Source organism: Oncorhynchus clarkii, chromosome 19 (genome assembly GCF_045791955.1).
Source record: "Oncorhynchus clarkii lewisi isolate Uvic-CL-2024 chromosome 19, UVic_Ocla_1.0, whole genome shotgun sequence".
In the NCBI taxonomy this organism is placed as follows: Eukaryota; Metazoa; Chordata; class Actinopteri; order Salmoniformes; family Salmonidae; genus Oncorhynchus; species Oncorhynchus clarkii.
This window is the reverse complement of record NC_092165.1, coordinates 55,389,505-55,415,672: the sequence shown is the minus strand read 5'-3', so window position 1 is coordinate 55,415,672 and position 26,168 is coordinate 55,389,505. Positions and strand designations below refer to the sequence as shown.

At 41.9% G+C, this 26,168-nt stretch overlaps 1 pseudogene; it reads left to right on the top strand.

The window, feature by feature from the left end:
• The first annotated feature begins 10,153 nt into the window (after positions 1-10,153).
• On the top strand, positions 10,154-13,376 carry LOC139374349 (cystein proteinase inhibitor protein salarin-like; annotated as a pseudogene).
• The last annotated feature ends 12,792 nt before the right edge of the window (positions 13,377-26,168 follow it).

Genomic DNA, 26,168 nt, shown 5'->3' with positions numbered 1-26,168 from the left:
GGCGAAAGTGATAGCGAGGCGTCTGGAATCTTACCAGGACTCATATCATAGGAACAAATCGGCTTTATGAAGGAGCGATAATCATTTTTTAACATTCGTACGCCGTTTAACATTATTTATTATAAACAATTCTCCAGGTGGTAATCTCCCTAGACGCAGAGAAGGCATTCGTGCAGGCGCACTGGAGCTCTTGAGCACCGAGCCTGCCCAACCTTACCTGGTTGAATGCTCCCGGTTGCACTGCCAGTGCGGGGAGGTGGAATAGCCCGCACTGGGCTATGCAGGCGAACCGGAGACACCGAGCGCAAGGCTGGTGCCATGTAAGCCGGCCCAAGGAGACGCACTGGAGACCAGATGCGTAGAGCCGGCTTCATGGCACTTGGCTCAATGCTCACTCTAGCCCGGCCGATACGCGGAGCTGGAATGTACCACACTGGGCTATGCACCCGCACTGGGGACACCGTGCGCTCCACAGCATAGCACGGTGCCTGCCCGGTCTCTCTAGCCCCCCGGTAAGCACAGGAAGTTGGCGTAGGTCTCCTACCTGGCCTCGCCATACTCCCTGTGGGCTTCCTACCGCGCCGCCGTGCTTGTCTCTCCAACTCCATTCTCCGATAACCTTCCGCGCACTGCTCCATCGAATCCCAGGCGGGCTCCGGCACTCTCCCTGGGTCGACCGCCCACCTGTCTATCTCCTCCCAAGTAGTATAGTCCATACTCTTGCTGTCCAAAACGTCCTCCCATGTCCATTCCTCTTTTCGCTGCTGTTGCCCGTTACCACGCCGCTTGGTCCTGTTGAGGTGGGTGATTCTGTAAGGGTTTTCCTGTGGTGAAGGAGAGGCGGACCAAAATGCGGCGTGGTGGTTATTCATGTTTTTAATAAAGACGACTATACATGAACAGACTAAACAAAACAAGAAAAGTGAAAAACCTAAACAGTCCTATCTGGTGCAAACACAGAGACAGTAACAATCACCCACAAAACACTCAAAGAATATGGCTGCCTAAATATGGTTCCCAATCAGAGACAACGATAAACACCTGCCTCTGATTGAGAACCACTCCAGACAGCCATAGACTATGTTAGAAACCCCTACTATAATACAAACCCAATACCTAACAAAAACCCCAAGACAAAACACACCACACACACAAAACCCATGTCACACCCTGGCCTGACCAAATTAATAAAGAAAACACAAAATACTAAGACCAGGGCGTGACATCCTGCTGATGTGAAGGACCTTCTCCCAGCCTTCTTCTTTAAAATTATTGCTGACGTGAAGGACCTTCTCCCAGCTTTCTTCTTTAAAATTCTTGCTGGCGTGAAGGACTTTCTTCTCCCAGCCTTCTTCTTTAAAATTCTTGCTGACGTGAAGGACCTTCTCCCAGCCTTCTTCTTTAACATTCTTGCTGACGTGAAGGACCTTCTTCTCCCAGCCTTCTTCTTTAAAATTCTTGCTGACGTGAAGGACCTTCTCCCAGCCTTCTTCTTTAAATTTCTTGCTGACATGAAGGACCTTCTCCCAGCTTTCTTCTTTAAAATTCTTGCTGGCGTGAAGGACCTTCTTCTCCCAGCCTTCTTCTTTAAAATTCCTGCTGGCGTGAAGGACCTTCTTCTCCCAGCCTTCTTCTTTAAAATTCCCGCTGGCGTGAAGGACCTTCAATCTAATACAGCAGGTCTGGGGCAAAGTAACACGTCCGGTGAACAGGTCAGGGCTCCATAGCTGCAAGCAGAACAGTTAAAATTGGTACAGCAGCACGACCAGGTGGACTGGGAACAGCCAGGGGTCATCAGGCCAGGTAGTACTGTGGCAAAGCTGTCATCAAGGCAAAGGGTGGCTACTTTTTTTGTTGGTATATATATTTTTATTCAAGTTTGACAAAATGTACATCAATGTAAATACAAAGCTTTTGCCATATCCCAACCACTCTCTCTCCATACAACACATCCACCCAACCCCCCTAGTCCCTTCCCTACCTCAGTCCACCCACCTCGGTTCAGGAATGGGAAATAGGGTGCCCTTTGGGACCCATTCCTCTAGGTCAGGGGTGTCAAAGTCAAATGGACGGAGGGCCAAATAAAAAAATCAGCTACAAGACGAGGGCCGGACTGTTCGAATGTTCATTGAAAAATTTTTAAATGACGCATATAGTCTAGTGAACCTAATTGAACCTACTGAAAACCTAACAAATATATTACAATATGATCAGATAAATAAAGCAATATTTTCTTATGGCTCTGTCAGTAATCTTTAATTTTCAACAGACACAAAAGACAAATTTCCTTTATATAAATATCCCCATAACATGAACATTAAATGAAAGAAACCGGTATTCAAGGCACCATCAGTAGACTATATTTTCTATTTTAGCAAAAGTGGGCTAAATTTACTTCAAAGAAAAAACAATAATAGCAATTTTCTATCATCCACTCAACTGAAATATTTTTAAAATATAATTGGATTGAAATACAAAAAAATAAAGTGCAAAAATCTATTAATCAAAAACAACACTTTGTTTAAGGAGAAGTAACATGCAGTGAAAACAAATATTAAATTTTAACTTTTAAACTTGAACTGAGTAAAAACTCAGTAATGTTCACTTGTTTGAGGTTGAGGGTGATACTTGGTGGTGTCCCATCTTTTCCACAAGTTCATCAATGTTCGGTGTAAGGCTCTGAGCTGAAGAAATCCTCAGAATTGAGTGGAGGTGTTCAGCAGTAAGTCGACTTCTGTGTGATGTTTTGTTCAGGTTCATCAAAGAAAACAGTTGTTCACACAGGTATGTGCTGCCAAACATAGACAACGTTTGAGCAGCCTGGATGCGCAGCTGGGGCATTGTGCCGGGGAGGAAACGGGCGAACTCCGCAGCACCCACTGCCGCATATTTTGCCCTCAGTGCATCATTGCATTGGAGGTCAATCAACTCCATTTGGAGGTTTGGTGGTGAGCTTTCCACGTCAACAGCAAATGGGTTACCGAGCAGTTCCAACCTGCTTTTTTGTGCTTCAAAGTCAGCAAATCGGCGTCGAAAGTCAGCGGCAAGCATACCTATTTTATCAGCCAACTGTGTGCTCGGGAACGCACTGGTAGAGAGCTTCTCTTTCATGGTCTGGCAGCTGGGAAAGTGGCTCAAATTTTCTTTCCGCATCTGCGTCTCCCACAGAGTCAGTTTGGTTTTAAATGCCTTCACTGTACTGTACATATCAGAGATGACACGATCCCGACCCTGCAGCTGCAAGTTTATTGCATTCAGATGACTCGTAATGTCACACAGAAAAGCCATTTCACACAGAAACATTTCGTCTCGGAGTTGTGTTGTGTCTTTCCCTTTGCTGTCCAAGAACAGACAAATCTCCTCACGAAGCTCGAAACATCTTTGAAGCACCTTTCCCTGGCTTAGCCATCGCACCTCTGTGTGATAAGGCAAATCACCATGCTCCGTTTCTAACTCCGTCAGAAATGCCTTGAACTGGCGGTGATTCAAACCTTTGGCTCTGATAAAGTTAACTGTGCGCGTGATGATGCTCATTACATGCTCCATTTTCAAGGCTTTACCGCACAACGCTTCCTGGTGTATGATACAATGATAAGCTGTCAGCTCACCTGTCGCGTTTTCCTCTTGCATCTTTTCCCGTATCTTCGCCACCAGTCCGCTCCTGTGTCCACACATCGCAGGTGCTCCGTCGGTTGTCAAACCCACAAGTTTTTCCCAAGGCAGCTCCATCTCATTTACACATCTTGACACCTCTTCATACAAATCATGCCCCGTAGTTGTGCCATGCATAGGACGTAAAGCCAAAAACTCCTCTGTCACGCTTAGGTTGGAGTCCACTCCGCGGATGAAAATTGACAACTGGGCAATGTCAGAAATGTCGGTGCTCTCATCCACAGCCAAGGAATATGCAATAAAATCTTTTCCCTTTTTCACAAGCTGCTCTTTTAGATTGATGGACAACTGGTCTACTCTCTCGGCAATGGTGTTTCTGCTCAGACTCACATTTAAAAAGAGTTGCCTTTTTTCTGGGCAAACTTCGTCACAAACTTTAATCATGCAGTTTTTGATGAAATCCCCCTCCGTAAATGGCCGGGCTGATTTAGCGATCTCTTCTGCCAAAATAAAACTGGCCTTGACAGCAGCCTGGCCTTGTGATTTGGCTTTTTTGAACAGAGCCTGTAGAGATTTGAGGCCTCGTTTTAATTCCTCTGCCTTTTGTAGCCTTTGTTCCATGTCCATATTCTTGTTTTTGTCCGCGTGTTTCGTTTCATAATGTCGTCTCAGATTATACTCTTTCAGTACCGCCACACTTTCTCCACACAGAAGACACACAGGTTTTCCAGCTACCTTCGTGAACATATACTCCGACTCCCACCTTGTTTGAAACCCCCGGTTCTCAGTATCCACCTTCCGTTTTGCCATTTTTGATGGGTATCTGAAAGTTAATTTTACTGTGATGCTGACGACTGCTGTGCCAATAAATATTGAAATGAAGCAGCCTACTGCTCGGTGCGTCACCTTTGCATTGTGGGAAATGTAGTATTGGTGCGTGTAAAAGATCTGCGGGCTGCGGCTTGCTGCGGGCCGGTTCTAATAATAAATCAAGATCATCCCAGGGGCCGTAAAAAACCTTCTTGCGGGCCGGATGTGGCCCGCGGGCCTTGACTCTGACATATGTGCTCTAGGTAAACCCCACCCTGCCTATTGTAAACCATTTCTCCATCCCATTCCTCTAGGTAAACCCCACCCTGCCTATTGTAAACCATTTCTCCACCCCATTGCTCTAGTTAAACCCCACCCTGCCTATTGTAAACCATTTCTCCACCCCATTGCTCTAGTTAAACCACACCCTGCCTATTGTAAACCATTTCTCCATCCCATTCCTCTAGTTTAACCCCACCATGCCTATTGTAAACCATTTCTCCATCCCATTGCTCTAGTTAAACCCCACCCTGCCAATTGTAAACCATTTCTCCATCCCATTCCTCTAGTTTAACCCCACCCTGCCTATTGTAAACCATTTCTCCATCCCATTCCTCTAGTTTAACCCCACCATGCCTATTGTAAACCATTTCTCCATCCCATTGCTCTAGTTAAACCCCACCCTGCCTATTGTAAACCATTTCTCCATCCCATTCCTCTAGTTTAACCCCACCATGCCTATTGTAAACCATTTCTCCATCCCATTCCTCTAGTTTAACCCCACCATGCCTATTGTAAACCATTTCTCCATCCCATTGCTCTAGTTAAACCCCACCCTGCCTATTGTAAACCATTTCTCCATCCCATTGCTCTAGTTAAACCCCACCCTGCCAATTGTAAACCATTTCTCCATCCCATTCCTCTAGTTTAACCCCACCATGCCTATTGTAAACCATTTCTCCATCCCATTGCTCTAGTTAAACCCCACCCTGCCAATTGTAAACCATTTCTCCATCCCATTCCTCTAGTTTAACCCCACCATGCCTATTGTAAACCATTTCTCCATCCCATTGCTCTAGTTAAACCCCACCCTGCCTATTGTAAACCATTTCTCCATCCCATTCCTCTAGTTTAACCCCACCCTGCCTATTGTAAACCATTTCTCCATCCCATTCCTCTAGTTAAGCCCCACCCTACCAATTGTAAACCATTTCTCCATCCCATTCCTCTAGTTAAACCCCACCCTGCCAATTGTAAACCATTTCTCCATCCCATTCCTCTAGTTTAACCCCACCCTGCCAATTGTAAACCATTTCTCCATCCCATTCCTCTAGTTTAACCCCACCCTGCCTATTGTAAACCATTTCTCCATCCCATTCCTCTAGTTTAACCCCACCATGCCTATTGTAAACCATTTCTCCATCCCATTGCTCTAGTTAAACCCCACCCTGCCTATTGTAAACCATTTCTCCATCCCATTGCTCTAGTTAAACCCCACCCTGCCAATTGTAAACCATTTCTCCATCCCATTCCTCTAGTTTAACCCCACCATGCCTATTGTAAACCATTTCTCCATCCCATTCCTCTAGTTTAACCCCACCCTGCCAATTGTAAACCATTTCTCCATCCCATTGCTCTAGTTAAGCCGCACCCTGCCAATTGTAAACCATTTATCCATCCCATTCCTCTAGTTAAGCCCCACCCTGCCAATTGTAAACCATTTCTCCATCCCATTCCTCTAGGTAAACCCCACCCTGCCTATTGTAAACCATTTCTCCACCCCATTGCTCTAGTTAAACCCCACCCTGCCTATTGTAAACCATTTCTCCACCCCATTGCTCTAGTTAAACCACACCCTGCCTATTGTAAACCATTTCTCCATCCCATTCCTCTAGTTTAACCCCACCATGCCTATTGTAAACCATTTCTCCATCCCATTGCTCTAGTTAAACCCCACCCTGCCAATTGTAAACCATTTCTCCATCCCATTCCTCTAGTTTAACCCCACCCTGCCTATTGTAAACCATTTCTCCATCCCATTCCTCTAGTTTAACCCCACCATGCCTATTGTAAACCATTTCTCCATCCCATTGCTCTAGTTAAACCCCACCCTGCCTATTGTAAACCATTTCTCCATCCCATTCCTCTAGTTTAACCCCACCATGCCTATTGTAAACCATTTCTCCATCCCATTCCTCTAGTTTAACCCCACCATGCCTATTGTAAACCATTTCTCCATCCCATTGCTCTAGTTAAACCCCACCCTGCCTATTGTAAACCATTTCTCCATCCCATTGCTCTAGTTAAACCCCACCCTGCCAATTGTAAACCATTTCTCCATCCCATTCCTCTAGTTTAACCCCACCATGCCTATTGTAAACCATTTCTCCATCCCATTGCTCTAGTTAAACCCCACCCTGCCAATTGTAAACCATTTCTCCATCCCATTCCTCTAGTTTAACCCCACCATGCCTATTGTAAACCATTTCTCCATCCCATTGCTCTAGTTAAACCCCACCCTGCCTATTGTAAACCATTTCTCCATCCCATTCCTCTAGTTTAACCCCACCCTGCCTATTGTAAACCATTTCTCCATCCCATTCCTCTAGTTTAACCCCACCATGCCTATTGTAAACCATTTCTCCATCCCATTCCTCTAGTTTAACCCCACCCTGCCAATTGTAAACCATTTCTCCATCCCATTGCTCTAGTTAAGCCGCACCCTGCCAATTGTAAACCATTTATCCATCCCATTCCTCTAGTTAAGCCCCACCCTACCAATTGTAAACCATTTCTCCATCCCATTCCTCTAGTTAAACCCCACCCTGCCAATTGTAAACCATTTCTCCATCCCATTCCTCTAGTTTAACCCCACCCTGCCAATTGTAAACCATTTCTCCATCCCATTCCTCTAGTTTAACCCCACCCTGCCTATTGTAAACCATTTCTCCATCCCATTCCTCTAGTTTAACCCCACCATGCCTATTGTAAACCATTTCTCCATCCCATTGCTCTAGTTAAACCCCACCCTGCCTATTGTAAACCATTTCTCCATCCCATTGCTCTAGTTAAACCCCACCCTGCCAATTGTAAACCATTTCTCCATCCCATTCCTCTAGTTTAACCCCACCATGCCTATTGTAAACCATTTCTCCATCCCATTCCTCTAGTTTAACCCCACCCTGCCAATTGTAAACCATTTCTCCATCCCATTGCTCTAGTTAAGCCGCACCCTGCCAATTGTAAACCATTTATCCATCCCATTCCTCTAGTTAAGCCCCACCCTGCCAATTGTAAACCATTTCTCCATCCCATTCCTCTAGTTAAACCCCACCCTGCCAATTGTAAACCATTTCTCCATCCCATTCCTCTAGTTTAACCCCACCCTGCCAATTGTAAACCATTTCTCCATCCCATTCCTCTAGTTTAACCCCACCCTGCCTATTGTAAACCATTTCTCCATCCCATTCCTCTAGTTTAACCCCACCCTGCCTATTGAAAACCATTTCTCCATCCCATTGCTCTAGTTAAGCCCCACCCTGCCAATTGTAAACCATTTCTCCATCCCATTCCTCTAGTTAAACCACACCCTGCCAATTGTAAACCATTTCTCCATCCCATTCCTCTAGTTTAACCCCACCCTGCCAATTGTAAACCATTTCTCCATCCCATTCCTCTAGTTTAACCCCACCCTGCCTATTGTAAACCATTTCTCCATCCCATTCCTCTAGTTTAACCCCACCCTGCCTATTGAAAACCATTTCTCCATCCCATTGCTCTAGTTAAGCCCCACCCTACATATTGTAAACCATTTCTCCATCCCATTGCTCTAGTTAAGCCCCACCCTGCCAAATGTAAACCATTTCTCCATCCCATTCCTCTAGTGAAACCACACCCTGCCAATTGTAAACCATTTCTCCATCCCATTCCTCTAGTTTAACCCCACCCTGCCAATTGTAAACCATTTCTCCATCCCATTCCTCTATTTTAACCCCACCCTGCCTATTGTAAACCATTTCTCCATCCCATTCCTCTAGTTTAACCCCACCCTGCCTATTGAAAACCATTTCTCCATCCCATTGCTCTAGTTAAGCCCCACCCTACATATTGTAAACCATTTCTCCATCCCATTGCTCTAGTTAAGCCCCACCCTGCCTATTGTAAACCATTCCTCCATCCCATTGCTCTAGTTAAACCCCACCCTGCCAATTGTAAACCATTTCTCCATCCCATTCCTCTAGTTTAACCCCACCCTGCCTATTGTAAACCATTTCTCCATCCCATTCCTCTAGTTTAACCCCACCCTGCCTATTGAAAACCATTTCTCCATCCCATTGCTCTAGTTAAGCAAATTAAAGGGAGTGTCTGTGACTATAAATTATGTAAATTAAAATCTTCCTTTATTGTTTGTGTATGTCCCTTTTGAAGTTTTGATAAAAATGTTCATTCAGCCAAGAAATCCATATTTTCAATTATGGAATATTAAACAGACTGAACAGTCATGTACCAATGAGATGAATTAGATTGAACAGACTGAATAGTCATGTATCAATGAGATGAATTAGTTGCCAACTTGCCATTCAGCCTCATCTAGCCTTGGTATGGAATAACAGATATCTGACAAAATACCTCAGCCTTAGGAAATCATTAGGGAAAGAAGTCACACTTTCAGTTGGCAAAACTCTTTATCAGACTTGCTGTAATACAGAGATACAGAATGTATAAAAACACACATTAAATCTTCATTGTGCCTTAATTGAAAATGAAACCATTCTATATTCCTTTATTCACCCTTTTAGTAAGGACATAGCAATACCGGTATTAGGATTCTGATTGGGGTGACAAAATCCTACAAAACGGATAAAAAAATCTATATGATCCAATCGGATGACTTTTGATTTCCAATAGAACAAAAGGTAGAACAATAGGATTCCAATAGGATTGATGGAGATGACACATCATGAGAACCAGATGATCCCAATCATTTAGATAGCCTAGTAAACAATACCCTCCTCTGGTATGTTCTATTGCGAACTGTCTGCGACTCGTTGTTGTTTCCCTGTTTACTCCTCAAAGATATTTTATGAAATCAAAGACTCAATTAACTGCAATTACAAGCGCTCGTTGAAAGAAGGGCTCGTATCATCATATATGGTGGCAACGGATCGAGTTACGGTATCTCACCACACGGGCATCACGCTCCAAAGCATTACAGAGAATAAATACTTTTATAGAAGGGTTATTTTCATAGAAAGCCATGTGTATTAAGCCATAGCCGTTTTATATGATATATATCTATGGTTCTGCTTCAGGAAGTGGGCAGTACCATTTTCTAGCTTTCATTTTGTCCTTTGGGTGTTACCGCGGAAAATTCCAGATTCACAGCTTTTCAGAAGGTTTTTCTCATTGTTTTGTACAGTACAACCCTACTGTGCGCTAAACTCTGATATTCTGATTGCTAGATTAATAATAATCCACAACACAAAACGCATACATCGAGTTAAATGTAGAAAGGGTTTGTGGTGTTAGTAAATAGTAACCTACACACATAGTGCATCTAGGTATATTTATCCGATTCCATTTACCAAATACACTGTTGGCAGTTTACATGGCAAATCTGATGTTTCAACTATGAGAATAAAGATTGGCAGCTAATGAGAGAATGTAACATTGGGCAAAGAAATACGACTTCCTCTCCATTGACCATGTACGTCACTTTTCCTCTGACGTCCTTTCCTCATCCCTCCCTTCGTTAGTGAGTATATGCACTGCTTACTTGAAAACATATTTTTGCTCCTGCACTCTGGAACAGGTAAGGGAAAACCCTACATTTTCTCTCTCACAGAGTATGACAATATTGTCTGAGGAACGTTTATACATTAAAGGTAGAATCTTCAATATGTACAGCTGTTCCTTGGTCAATTCTCTGTGGGCTCCCGAGTGACGCAGCAGTTTAAGGCACTGCGTCTCAGTGCTTGAGGCGTCACTACAGACACCCTGGTTAGAACCCAGGCTGTATCACAACCGGCCGTGGTTGAGAGTCCCATAGGGCGGTGCACAATTGGCCCAGCATCGTCTGGGTTTGGCCGGTGTGTGCTGTCATTGTAAATAGGAATTTGTTCTTAACTGACTTGCCAAGTTTAAATAAAACAAAGATCAATTAATGATATACAGTGCCCTCAGAAACATTTTGTGGTCTTACTGCCTGAATTTGAAATTTATTAAATAGAGATTTTGTGTCACCGGCCTGCACACAATACCCCAGTCAATAAGTATTGAACACTTTTATGCCTAATCTTAATAAGTTCAGGAGTGAAAATGTGCATAACAAGTCACCTAAGTTGCATGATCTCACTCAGCCGAGTAGTGAATTTCAACCACAGATTCAACCACAAAGACCCAGGGAGGCTTTCCAATGCCTCGCAAAGAAGGGCATCTATTGGTAGAAGCAGACATTGAATATCACTTTGAGCATGATGACGTTGTTAATTACACTTTGGATGGTGTATCAATACACCAAGTCACTACAAAGATACAGCCATCCTTACTAACTCAGTTGCCGGAGAGGAAGGAAACTTCTCAGGGATTTCACCATGAGGCCAATGGTGACTTTAAAACAGTTACAGAGTTTAATGGCTGTGATAGGAGAACACAACTGAGGATGGATCAACAACATTGTAGTTACTCCACAACACTAACCTAAATGACAGAGTGAAAAGAAGGAAGCCTGTACAGAATTAAAAATATTCCGAAACATGCATCCTGTTTGCAACAATGCACTGAAGTAAAACTGCAAATAATGTGGCAAAGAAATTAACTTTATGTCCTGAATACAAAGTGTTATGTTTGGGGAAAATCCAATACAACACATTACTGAGTACCACTCTTCATATTTTCAAGTATGGTGGTTATGGGTATGCTTGTCATTGGCCAGATATGGGAATTTTTTTTAAGGATAATTTTTTTTAACAGAATCACGCTGAGCAACGGTAAAGTTCTACAGGAGAATCTTATTGTCTGCTTTCCAACAGACACTGAGAGACAAATGTACCTTTTCAGCAGGAGAATACAAATGTTAGAATGTGTCTTACACTTTGACATTAGAGTATTTTGTGTAAATCGTTGGGAATTACATCCATTTTAATTCCACTTTTGTATTTTTTTAATTCCAGGAGTGTGTTTACTGTCTACCCATTGATTCATGAAGAATATAAAGCCTCATGAACTTAGAACTAATATTCATAAAGTCACAATTTAGGATTGTGGCTTTAATAAAATATAGTTGCACATAATCACATAGGACATAACTTGTCATGTTTTTCTTCAGTTTGAAGCTTCTTCTGTTCTGCCTGGTTGTGGCTGTGAGTGAATATGGCAAGTGAACGTCAAGATGTGGACAAAGAGTTTGAAGAGTGGAAAGAAAAACATGGTAATAATGCTAGGTTAAATAAGATCCATTAAATTGTTGTAAGATTACCAGTGTGCTGAAGTTTCTCTTTTGATTGAGTTAGCTTTTTTCCCCCTGTGTACCTGATAGAATGTGATTACTTTCTTTATAATATTTTTTTTTTCTTCACTGTCACACATTTTGGTTACACAGCCCATATAAAACACAGCCCATATAAAACACAGCCCATATAAAACACAGCCCATATAAAACACAGCTTATAAAACACAGCCCATATAAAACACAGCTTATAAAACACAGCCCATATAAAACACAGCTTATAAAACACAGCCCATATAAAACACAGCTTATAAAACACAGCCCATATAAAACACAGCCCATATAAAACACAGCTTATAAAACACAGCCCATATAAAACACAGCTTATAAAACACAGCCCATATAAAACACAGACCATATAAAACACAGCCCATATAAAACACAGCCCATATAAAACACAGCTTATAAATCACAGGTGTGTGCCTGTGTCAATTGCTTGTTCTACAAAACTCAAAACAAAATGAGATTTGTTTTATGCATAATTGATCATTGTAGCATGTACCCATCCGACTGTCGCATGATCATGATGAGATGAATTCACACAGACAATACATGTTTCCTTCTCCCCAGACGTTGAAAAAGAATTAGGGCATAATCAAATACCCCCTGTGGGAAAAACAATCCTAGCCTGTGTTCGTCATGTAGACAGAACACTTCCTTCCATACAACACGAAGAATACAGTGATGAGACTGAACATCTTGTACACTGCACAGTTTAACAAAGTACTTCTAATTCTCATTTACAGAATGTGTGTATTTACAGGGAAGAAGTACAAATCCAAGGAGGAGGAAGCCAAGCGCAGAACACAACAAGAAGTATGACAGTGGAGAGTCAACCTTCGAATGTGGCATGAACCACATGTCTGACTTGGTATGTTACCATTTACACCAAGTCATTCTTCTTCTTACTTCTTAGCATTTGTTAGAGTAGCCTTGGTACCAGTCAGTTTTAATGATTTGAAGTCTTGTTTGATTGGTACCCCTACGTCTTTTTCTAACACGTTTAAACATTGCGTTCATGAATGCATCCCTGGGTTTCATACAGTATGCTGCTGTAATCTTCTATGAGCTTCTCTACTTTCTCACAGGAACAACACGAGGTCTGCTGTGGTGTCAGGAGGAGCTGTCATGAAGAGAAGAATGATAGTTAGATCTCAAAGTTTCTGTCTTCCTGCTTTCTGACATAGAAACAACACGAGGTCTGCTGTGGTGTCAGGAGGAGCTGTCATGAAGAGAAGAATGATAGTTAGATCTCAAAGTTTCTGTCTTCCTGCTTTCTGACATAGAAACAACACGAGGTCTGTGGCTGCTTGATGAATACGTAGGTCCAAATGCTTGTTTTACAACAAGACGACATTGTAATATGAAGGAAATATACATAAAATAAGAAATAGACTACAAAACCTTTGAACTTTATACATGTAATTTACAGTAAATAAAGTTGAAAGGCAGCTTTACTGTTGGCATTTTGTTGTTACTTTATGGTAAGAAATGCTTTTTCACAATGTAATGTGCGTGGCTGTGTGTGTGTGTGTGTGTGTGTGTGTGTGTGGCTGTGCACGTGCGTACGTGTGTTTGTGCAGTGCCGGTCATGAGTCAACATAAACTAAGTAGAATTGAGGGAAATCTTCCACAATCACAAAACTCCCTTTCTGAGAAGTGAGAGGATCTTTCAACCCTTAGTCATCAAATTGGATTGGTCACGTACACATAGAGTGCATACGGAATGTATTCAGACCTCTTGACTTTATCCACATTTTGTTGCGTTACAGCCTTATTCTAAAATGGACTAAATTGTTATTGTTTTTTCTCATCAATCTACACACAATACCCCATAATGACATCACAATACCCCATAATGACATCACAATACCCCATAATGATGAAACAAAAAACTTTTTGCAAACCTAATACAAATAAAGATGGAAGTATCACATTTACGTAAGTATTCAGCCCCTGTACTCAGGAATTTGCTGAAGCACCGGTGTCAGCGATTACAGCCTTCTTGGGTATGATACAACAAGCTTGGCACACCTGTATTTGGGGAGTTTATCCCATTCTTCTCTGCAGATCCTCTCAAGCTCTGTCAGGTTGGATGGGGAGCGATGTTGCACAGCTGTTTTCAGTTCTCTCCAGAGATGTTCGATCGGGTTCAAGTCTAGGCTGTGGCTGGGACACCCAAGGACATTCAGAGACTTAGCCACTCCTGCGTTGTCTTGACTGTGTGCTTTGGGTCGTTGTCCTGTTGGAAGGTGAACCTTCAACCCCAGTCTGAAGTCCTGAGTGCTCTGGAGCAGGTTTTCATCAAGGATCTCTTTGTACATTGCTCCGTTCATCTTTCCCTCATTCCTGACTGGTCTCCCAGTCCCTGCCACTGAAAAACATCCCCTCACCACCATGCTTCACCGTAGGGATGGTGCCAGGTTTCCTCCAGATGTCACGCTTGGCATTTATGCCAAAGAGTTTGATCTTAATTTCATCAGACCAGAAAATCTTGTTTCTCATGATCTGAGAGTCCTTTAGGTGCCTTTTGGCAACTCCAAGTGGGCTGTCATGTGCCTTTTACTGAGGAGTGGCTTTCGACTGGCCACTCTACCATAAAGGCCTGATTGGTGGAGTTCAGCAGAGATGGTTGTCCTTTTGGAAGGTTCTCCCATCTCCAAAGAGGAACTCTTGAGCTCTGTCAGAGTGCCCATCGGGTTCTTGGTCACCTCCCTGACCAAGGCCCTTCTCCTCCGGTTGCTCAGTTTGGCCGGGTGGCCAACTCTAGGATGAGTCTTGGTGGTTCCAAACTTCTTCCATTTAAGAACTTCTTCCATTTTTTTGGTACCCTTTCCCAGATCTGTGCCTCGACACAATCCTATCTAGAAGCTCTACGGACCAGTCCTTCAACCTCATGGCTTGGTGTTTGCTGTGACATACACTGTCAACTGTGGGACCTTGTATAAACATTTCCAAAAATCTGTTTTTGCTTTGTCATTCCAGGGTATTGTGTTTAGTTTAATGAGTATTATTTATCTTTTTGCAATTTATTTTACAATAAAGTTGTACTGTAACATAATGTGGAAAAGGTCAAGGGGTCTGAATACTTTCCAAATGCATAGTGACAACAGAAAGTGTTCACACCCCTCAACTTTTTCCACATTTTGTTGTGTTTCGGCCTGAATTTAAAATTGAATAATTTTAGATTTTCGTCTCACTGGCCTCAATACCTCATATAGTCGAAGTGGAATTATAGTACCAGTCAAAGGTTTGGATACATCTACTCATTCAAGGCTTTTTTTGAATTTACTTACTATTTTCTACATTTTAGAATAATAGTGAAGACATCCAAACTATGAAATAACACACATGGAATCATGTAGTAACCAAAAAAGTGTTAAACAAATCTAAATGTATTTGAGTTTTGAGATTTGTCAAAGTAGCCACCCTTTGCCTTGATGACCGCTTTGCACACTCTTGGCATTCTCTCTTCATGAGGTATTCACCTAGCATGCGTTTTAATTAACAGGTGTGCCTTGTTTGTTTCCTTCTCACTGTGTTTGAGCCAATCAGTTGTGTTGTGACAAGGAAGGGGTGGTATACAGAAGATAGCCCTATGGTAAAAGACAATGTTTATATTATGGCAAGAACAGCTCAAATAAGCAAAGAGAAACAACAGTCCATCAATAGGTCAGTCAATGTGGAAAATGTCAAGAATATTGAACGTTTCTTCAAGTGCAGTCACAAAAACCATCAAGCGCTATGATGAAACTGGCTCTCATGAGGACCGCCACAGGAAAGGAAGACTCAGAGTTACCTCTGCTGCAGAGGATAAGTTCATTAGAGTTACCAGCCTCAGAAATTGCAGCCCAAATAAATGCTTCACAGAGTTCAAGTAAACAGACATTTCACAACATCATCTGTTCAGAGGAGACTGCGTGAATCAGGTCTTCATGGTCGAATTGCTGCAAAGACACCACTACTAAAGGACACTAATAAGAAGAGACTTGCTTGGGCCAAGAAACACAAGCAATGGACAATAGACCGGTGGAAATCTGTCCTTTGCTCTGATGAGTCCAAATTTGAGGTTTTTGGTTCCAACCTCCGTGCAGAGTAGGTGAACGATTGATCTCTGCCCGTGTGGTTCCCACCGTGAAGCATTGAGTAGGAAGTGTGATGGTGTGGGGGTGCTTTGCTGGTGACACTGTGATTTATTTAGAATTCAAGGCACACTTAACCAGCATGGCTACCACAGCATTCTGCAGCGATACGCCATCTCATCTGGTTTGCACTTAGTCCCACTATCATTTGTTTTTCATCAGGACAATGACCCAACACACCTCCAGGCTGTGCAAGGGATATTTGAGCACAAAGGAGAGTGATGGAGTGCTGCATCAGATGACCTGGCCCCCGCAATCACCCGACCTCAACCAAATTGAGATGGTTTGGGATGAGTTGGACCGCAAAGTGAAGTAAAAGCAGCCAACAAGTGCTCAGCATGTGTGGGAAACGGTGGTATGACCGAAAGAGAGGAGAGAGGTATATACATCTGGCCTGAGAAACAGTGGTGTTACAGAAAGAGAGGAGAGAGGTATATACACCTGGCCTGAGAAACAGTGGTGTAACAGAAAGAGAGGAGAGAGGTATATACATCTGGCCTGAGAAACAGTGGTGTTACAGAAAGAGAGGAGAGAGGTATATACATCTGGCCTGAGAAACAGTGGTGTTACAGAAAGAGAGGAGAGAGGTATATACACCTGGCCTGAGAAACAGTGGTGTTACAGAAAGAGAGGAGATAGGTATATACATCTGGCCTGAGAAACAGTGGTGTTACAGAAAGAGAGGAGATAGGTAAGAGACAAGAGCAGAAAGAAAGTGTGAGAGAGAGGGAAGGTAAGGAGGGGAGCGAAGTAAATTAATTGGTTTGTTTAAAGCCTCCTCGAATTGTGGAAGATAATGTGGTCTCACAAAAGACAATTAATGGCAATCAATTTAAATCTGTTTTACCTATCCCACAGAAACCAATTAGGGCGTTATAATTTGCCTTTTTGATTCCAAGCATATCCTACCAAAGAGGGAGTCCAGTCCACTCCATGAGGAGTGGGATGAGCGAAAACATCCGGAGGTGTTGTTGGAAGCAGTAACTAACCACACATAGTTCTATCAATGAAGACAAAAGGAGAGAGACTGAGCGGGAAAGCAGGAAACTATACTGTATTAATGAATGTGGTGTTTTAAAGGGGGGAAACCTACAGCAGCCGTTTGAACCAGCCACTCTACTTACTGTACTATACACAGTCACTGCTCGTTAGGCAGGCTTCATGATCTGATTGTATTAGTGTATCGAGCTCTGTTGTTCACGTGTAGGCTGCATTTATACAAGCAGCCCAATTCTGATCTTTTGCCCAATTGTTGGCAAAAGCGCTGATCTGATTGGTCAAAAGGCCAATTATTGGCAAACGATCACAATTGGGCTGCCTGTGTAAACGCAGCAACACAGTATAGGCTTACACCACAGGAGGTCGTGGCACCTTAATTGGGGAGGACGGGCTCGTGGTAACGGCTAGAATGAGTGGAATGGTATCAGATACATCAAACACATGGTCTCCATGGTTTCCATGTGTTTGATACCCTTCCATTTGCTCCGTTCCAGCCATTATTTTGAGCCGTCCTCCCCTGAGCAGCCTCCACTGGCTTACAATCAGCAGATTGGCTTCAGGGCCTTTTACATGATTTACATGATATTTGTATTTTTATGTTTATATTTACATGATATTTGTATATTTATGTTTATATTTACATGATATTTGTATATTTATGTTTATATTTACGTGATATTTGTATATTTATGTTTATATTTACATGATATTTGTATATTTATGTTTATATTTACATGATATTTGTATATTTATGTTTATATTTACATGATATTTGTATATTTATGTTTATATTTACATGATATTTGTATATTTATGTTTATATTTACGTGATATTTGTATATTTATGTTTATATTTACATGATATTTGTATATTTATGTTTATATTTACATGATATTTGTATATTTATGTTTATATTTACGTTATATTTGTATATTTATGTTTATATTTACATGATATTTGTATATTTATGTTTATATTTACATGATAGAGCTCAACTTTAAATCTCAGAGGAATTGTACCTTGGTAATGTCCAGTGCACAATCTGTGTTCAGTAGATTAGAAACACAGTTTGGCCTTTTAGCACAGGTATGTACGAGAGGCTAAACCAACTATCCTTCAGAGTGGGCCAAATTGAGCCATTTGTTACATTCAGTGTCTCTCTGTCAAAGGAAATATAGTATTCTATCTAACAACGTTGTCTACATATATTTCAGGATGTTGTGTATCCCTGGAAATAATCAGAATTTGTGTAAACATTACAGATTTTGAAAACATCCCACTGGAAACAGATGTCAATTTGACCTCTATTCCACATTGGTTCAACATCATTTCATTGGAATGACTTGGAAACAGATGTCAATTTGACCTCTATTCCACATTGGTTCAACATCATTTCATTGGAATGACTTGGAAACAGATGTCAATTTGACCTCTATTCCACATTGGTTCAACATCATTTCATTGGAATGACTTGGAAACAGATGTCAATTTGACCTCTATTCCACATTGGTTCAACATCATTTCATTGGAATGACTTGGAAACAGATGTCAATTTGACCTCTATTCCACATCGGTTCAACATCATTTCATTGGAATGACTTGGAAACAGATGTCAATTCGACCTCTATTCCACATCGGTTCAACATCATTTCATTGGAATGACTTGGAAACAGATGTCAATTCGACCTCTATTCCACATTGGTTCAACATCATTTCATTGGAATGACTTGGAAACAGAAAACAATATTTTTATTTTATTGAATCGTTTGGGATAGGAGTAGCGTATAAATACCTGCTATGCTGATGAGGTAACATGATAAACACTACCATAGATACCTGCTATGCTGATGAGGTAACATGATAAACACTACCATAGATACCTGCTATGCTGATGAGGTAACATGATAAACACTACCATAGATACCTGCTATGCTGATGAGGTAACATGATAAACACTACCATAGATACCTGCTATGCTGATGAGGTAACATGATAAACACTACCATAGATACCTGCTATGCTGATGAGGTAACATGATAAACACAACCATAGATACCTGCTATGCTGATGAGGTAACATGATAAACACAACCATAGATACCTGCTATGCCGATGAGGTAACATGATAAACACAACCATAGATACCTGCTATGCTGATGAGGTAACATGATAAACACTACCATAGATACCTGCTATGCTGATGAGGTAACATGATAAACACAACCATAGATACCTGCTATGCCGATGAGGTAACATGATAAACACAACCATAGATACCTGCTATGCTGATGAGGTAACATGATAAACACTACCATAGATACCTGCTATGCTGATGAGGTAACATGATAAACACTTCCATAGATACAGTGGGGCAAAAAAGTATTTAGTCAGCCACCAATTGTGCAAGTTCTCCCACTTAAAAAGATGAGAGAGGCCTGTAATTTTCATCATAGGTACACTTCAACTATGAGAAAAAAAATCCAGAAAATCACATTGTAGGATTTTTTATGAATTTATTTGCAAATTATGGTGGAAAATAAGTATTTGGTCAATAACAAAAGTTTATCTCAATACTTTGCTATATACATTTTGTTGGCAATGATAGAGGTCAAACGTTTTCTGTAAGTCTTCACAAGGTTTTCACACACTGTTGCTGGTATTTTGGCCCATTCCTCAATGCAGATCTCCTCTAGAGCAGTGATGTTTTGGGGCTGTTGCTGGGCAACACAGACTTTCAACTCCCTCCAAAGATTTTCTATGGGGTTGAGATCTGGAGACTGGCTAGGCCACTCCAGGACCTTGAAATGCTTCTTACGAAGCCACTCCTTCGTTGGTTGGGCGGTGTGTTTGAGATCATTGTCATGCTGAAAGACCCAGCCACGTTTCATCTTCAATCCCCTTGCTGATGGAAAGAGGTTTTCACTCAAAATCTCACGATACATGGCCCCATTCATTCTTTCCTTTACACGGATCAGTCGTCCTGGTTCCTTTGCATAAAAACAGCCCCAAAGCATGTTTCCATTTTTTGCCCTCATTTTGTCTGTCATAGTTGAAGTGTACCTATGATGAAAATAATAGGCCTCTCTCATATTTATAAGTGGGAGAACTTGCACAATTGGTGGCTGACTAAATAATTTTTTGCCCCACTGTACCTGCTATGCTGATGAGGTAACATGATAAACACAACCATAGATACCTGCTATGCTGATGAGGTAACATGATAAACACAACCATAGATACCTGCTATGCTGATGAGGTAACATGATAAACACAACCATAGATAACTGCTATGCTGATGAGGTAACATTATAAACACTTCCATAGATACCTGCTATGCTGATGAGGTAACATGATAAACACAACCATAGATACCTGCTATGCTGAAGAGGTAACATTATAAACACTTCCATAGATACCTGCTATGCTGATGAGGTAACATGATAAACACTACCATAGATACCTGCTATGCTGATGAGGTAACATGATAAACACTACCATAGATACCTGCTATGCTGATGAGGTAACATTATAAACACTACCATAGATACCTGCTATGCTGATGAGGTAACATGATAAACACAACCATAGATACCTGCTATGCTGATGAGGTAACATGATAAACACAACCATAGATACCTGCTATGCTGATGAGGTAACATGATAAACACAACCATAGATACCTGCTATGCCGATGAGGTAACATGATAAACACAACCATAGATACCTGCTATGCTGATGAGGTAACATGATAAACACTACCATAGATACCTGCTATGCTGATGAGGTAACATGATAAACACAACCATAGATACCTGCTATGCCGATGAGGTAACATGATAAACACAACCATAGATACCTGCTATGCTGATGAGGTAACATGATAAACACTACCATAGATACCTGCTATGCTGATGAGGTAACATGATAAACACTTCCATAGATACAGTGGGGCAAAAAAGTATTTAGTCAGCCACCAATTGTGCAAGTTCTCCCACTTAAAAAGATGAGAGAGGCCTGTAATTTTCATCATAGGTACACTTCAACTATGAGAAAAAAAATCCAGAAAATCACATTGTAGGATTTTTTATGAATTTATTTGCAAATTATGGTGGAAAATAAGTATTTGGTCAATAACAAAAGTTTATCTCAATACTTTGCTATATACATTTTGTTGGCAATGATAGAGGTCAAACGTTTTCTGTAAGTCTTCACAAGGTTTTCACACACTGTTGCTGGTATTTTGGCCCATTCCTCAATGCAGATCTCCTCTAGAGCAGTGATGTTTTGGGGCTGTTGCTGGGCAACACAGACTTTCAACTCCCTCCAAAGATTTTCTATGGGGTTGAGATCTGGAGACTGGCTAGGCCACTCCAGGACCTTGAAATGCTTCTTACGAAGCCACTCCTTCGTTGGTTGGGCGGTGTGTTTGAGATCATTGTCATGCTGAAAGACCCAGCCACGTTTCATCTTCAATCCCCTTGCTGATGGAAAGAGGTTTTCACTCAAAATCTCACGATACATGGCCCCATTCATTCTTTCCTTTACACGGATCAGTCGTCCTGGTCCCTTTGCATAAAAACAGCCCCAAAGCATGTTTCCATTTTTTGCCCTCATTTTGTCTGTCATAGTTGAAGTGTACCTATGATGAAAATAATAGGCCTCTCTCATATTTATAAGTGGGAGAACTTGCACAATTGGTGGCTGACTAAATAATTTTTTGCCCCACTGTACCTGCTATGCTGATGAGGTAACATGATAAACACTACCATAGATACCTGCTATGCTGAAGAGGTAACATTATAAACACTTCCATAGATACCTGCTATGCTGATGAGGTAACATGATAAACACTACCATAGATACCTGCTATGCTGATGAGGTAACATGATAAACACTACCATAGATACCTGCTATGCTGATGAGGTAACATTATAAACACTACCATAGATACCTGCTATGCTGATGAGGTAACATGATAAACACAACCATAGATACCTGCTATGCTGATGAGGTAACATGATAAACACAACCATAGATACCTGCTATGCTGATGAGGTAACATGATAAACACAACCATAGATACCTGCTATGCTGATGAGGTAACATTATAAACACTTCCATAGATACCTGCTATGCTGATGAGGTAACATGATAAACACAACCATAGATACCTGCTATGCTGATGAGGTAACATGATAAACACAACCATAGATACCTGCTATGCTGAAGAGGTAACATTATAAACACTTCCATAGATACCTGCTATGCAGTTCCAAAAGTATTAAAATGCTACAATGACTATGAGGATAAAATGCATATTGTCAGCTTTAATTTGAGGGTGTTTTCATCCATATCGGGTGAACCATTTAGAAATGACTTTATTGTACATACAGTTGAATTCGGAATTTTACATTCACTTAATTGGAGTCATTAAAACTCGTTTTTCAACCACTCCACAAATGTCTTGTTAACAAACTATAGTTTTGGCAAGTCTGTTAGGACATCTACTTTGTGCATGACACATGTAATTTTTCCAACAATTGTTTACAGATTATTTCATTTATAATTCATTGTATCACAATTCCAGTGGGTCAGAAGTTTACATACACTAAGTTGACTGCCTTTTTAACAGCTTGGAAAAATCCAGAAAATTATGTCATTGCTTTAGAAGCTTCTGATTTACATAATATGAGTCAATTGGAGGTGTACCTGTGGATGTATTTCAAGGCCTACCTTCAAACTCAGTGCCTCTTTGCTTGACATCATGGGAAAATCAAAAGAAATCAGCCAAGACCTCAGGAAAAAAATTGTAGACCTCCACAAGTGTGGTTCATCCTTGGGAGCAATTTCCAAACGCCTGAAGGTACCACGTACATCTGTACAAACAATAGTACGCAAGTATAAACACCATGGGACCACGCAGCCATCATACTGCTCAGGAACGAGACGCGTTCTGCCTCCTAGAGATGAACGTACTTTGGTGCGAAAAGTGCAAATCAATCCCAGAACAACAGCAAAGGACCGTGTGAAGATGCTGGAGGAAACAGGTACAAAGTATCTATATCCACAGTAAAACGAGTCCTATATCGATATAATCTGAAAGGCTGCTTAGCAAGGAAGAAGCCACTGCTCCAAAACCGCCATAAAAAAGCCAGGCTACAGTTTGCAACTGCACATGGGGACAAATATCTGACTTTTTGGAGACATGTCCTCTGGTCAGCATCATGTTGTGGGGGTGCTTTGCTGCAGGAGAGCCTGGTGCACTTCACATAATAGATGGCTTCATGAGGAGGAAAATTATGTGGATATATTGAAGCAACCAACATCTCAAGACATCAGTCAGGAAGTTAATGCTTGGTCTCAAATGGGTCTTCCAAATGGACAATGACCCCAACCATACTTCCAAAGTTGTGGCAAAATGGCTTAAGGACAACAAAGTCAAGGTATTGGAGTTTCCATCACAAATCCCTGACCTCAATCCTATAGAACATTTGTGGGCAGAACTGAAAAAGTGTGTGCGAGCAAGGAGGCCTACAAACCTGACTCAGTTACACCAGCTCTGTCAGGAGGAATGGGCCAAAATTCACCCAACTTATTGTGGGAAGCTTGTGGAAGGCTACCCGAAACGTTTGACCCAAGTTAAACAATATTAAGGCAATGTCACCAAATACTAATTGAGTGTATGTAAACTTCTGACCCACTGGGAATTTGATGAAAGAAATAACAGCTGAAATAAATCGTTCTCTCTACTATTATTCTGACATTTCACATTCTTAAAATAAAGTGGTGGTCCTAACTCACCTAAGACAGGGAATTTCTACTAGAATTAAATGTCAAGAATTGTGAAAAACGGAGTTTAAATGTATTTGGCTAAGGTGTATGTAAACTTCTGACTTCAACTGTCGTCGTCCCCATTTTAGGGGACTGAAAGTATTGGGACATATTCAATAATATGTGTATTAAAGTAGTCAAAAGTTTAACTATTTGGTCCCATGTTCATAGTACACAATGACTACATCAAGGTTGTGACTACTAATTTGTTGGATGCTTTTGCTGTTTGTTTTGGTTGTTTTTAAAAGTATTTTGTGCCCAATTGAAATGAATGGTAAATAACGTATTGTGTCATTTTGGAGTCACTTTTATGGTAAAAAAACAAATGAATGTTTCTAAACACTTGTACATGAATGTGGACGCTGCCATGATTATCCGTATTCATGGTAACATCCACCTAACGAACACTTAAAACACTTTTAACATAGGCCAGTTACCTCATATCCCAGCGATAATGCCTTGCATTACACCTGGAAACTTACATTTGCTAAACTTGCCATTGGGTCAACTATTGGCTCGACCTACCCCATGGCCATTGGGTCAACTATTGGCTCGACTTACCCCATGGCCATTGGGTCAACTATTGGCTCGACTTACCCCATGGCCATTGGGTCAACTATTGGCTCGACTTACCCCATGGCCATTGGGTCAACTATTGGCTCGACTTACCCCATGGCCATTGGGTCAACTATTGGCTCGACTTACCCCATGGCCATTGGGTCAACTATTGGCTCGACTTACCCCATGGCCATTGGGTCAACTATTGGCTCGACTTACCCCATGGCCATTGGGTCAACTATTGGCTCGACTTACCCCATGGTCATTGGGTCAACTATTGGCTCGACTTACCCCATGGCCATTGGGTCAACTATTGGCTCGACTTACCCCATGGTCATTGGGTCAACTATTGGCTCGACTTACCCCATGGCCATTGGGTCAACTATTGGCTCGACTTACCCCATGGCCATTGGGTCAACTATTGGCTCGACTTACCCCATGGCCATTGGGTCAACTATTGGCTCGACTTACCCCATGGCCATTGGGTCAACTATTGGCTCGACTTACCCCATGGTCATTGGGTCAACTATTGGCTCGACTTACCGCATGGCCATTGGGTCAACTATTGGCTCGACTTACCCCATGGCCATTGGGTCAACTATTGGCTCGACTTACCCCATGGCCATTGGGTCAACTATTGGCTCGACTTACCCCATGGTCATTGGGTCAACTATTGGCTCGACTTACCCCATGGCCATTGGGTCAACTATTGGCTCGACTTACCCCATGGCCATTGGGTCAACTATTGGCTCGACTTACCCCATGGCCATTGGGTCAACTATTGGCTCGACTTACCCCATGGCCATTGGGTCAACTATTGGCTCGACTTACCCCATGGCCATTGGGTCAACTATTGGCTCGACTTACCCCATGGCCATTGGGTCAACTATTGGCTCGACTTACCCCATGGTCATTGGGTCAACTATTGGCTCGACTTACCCCATGGCCATTGGGTCAACTATTGGCTCGACTTACCCCATGGTCATTGGGTCAACTATTGGCTCGACTTACCCCATGGCCATTGGGTCAACTATTGGCTCGACTTACCCCATGGCCATTGGGTCAACTATTGGCTCGACTTACCCCATGGCCATTGGGTCAACTATTGGCTCGACTTACCCCATGGCCATTGGGTCAACTTTTGGCTCGACTTACCCCATGGCCATTGGGTCAACTATTGGCTCGACCTACCCCATGGCCATTGGGTCAACTATTGGCTCGACCTACCCCATGGCCATTGGGTCAACTATTGGCTCGACTTACCCCATGGCCATTGGGTCAACTATTGGCTCGACTTACCCCATGGTCATTGGGTCAACTATTGGCTCGACTTACCCCATGGCCATTGGGTCAACTATTGGCTCGACTTACCCCATGGCCATTGGGTCAACTATTGGCTCGACTTACCCCATGGCCATTGGGTCAACTATTGGCTCGACTTACCCCATGGTCATTGGGTCAACTTACTCCAAGGCAACCATTTTGACCTCTATTAGCCCTCACAGCTACAAGGATCCTCTTTCATGCCAGGTTTAGGACCTCATATTGAAGCTTATAGAGACTCCAACTGATGTATAGAACAATCTTAAAATGAATTACTTTGGTTTAGATATAAGCATCATGAATTCTCTAACACAATAAATGAATGTGACTTGGTGAAAATACGTTGGTTTTTCTTGTTTGCCACTGTCCACGTGGTTTCTTCCTTC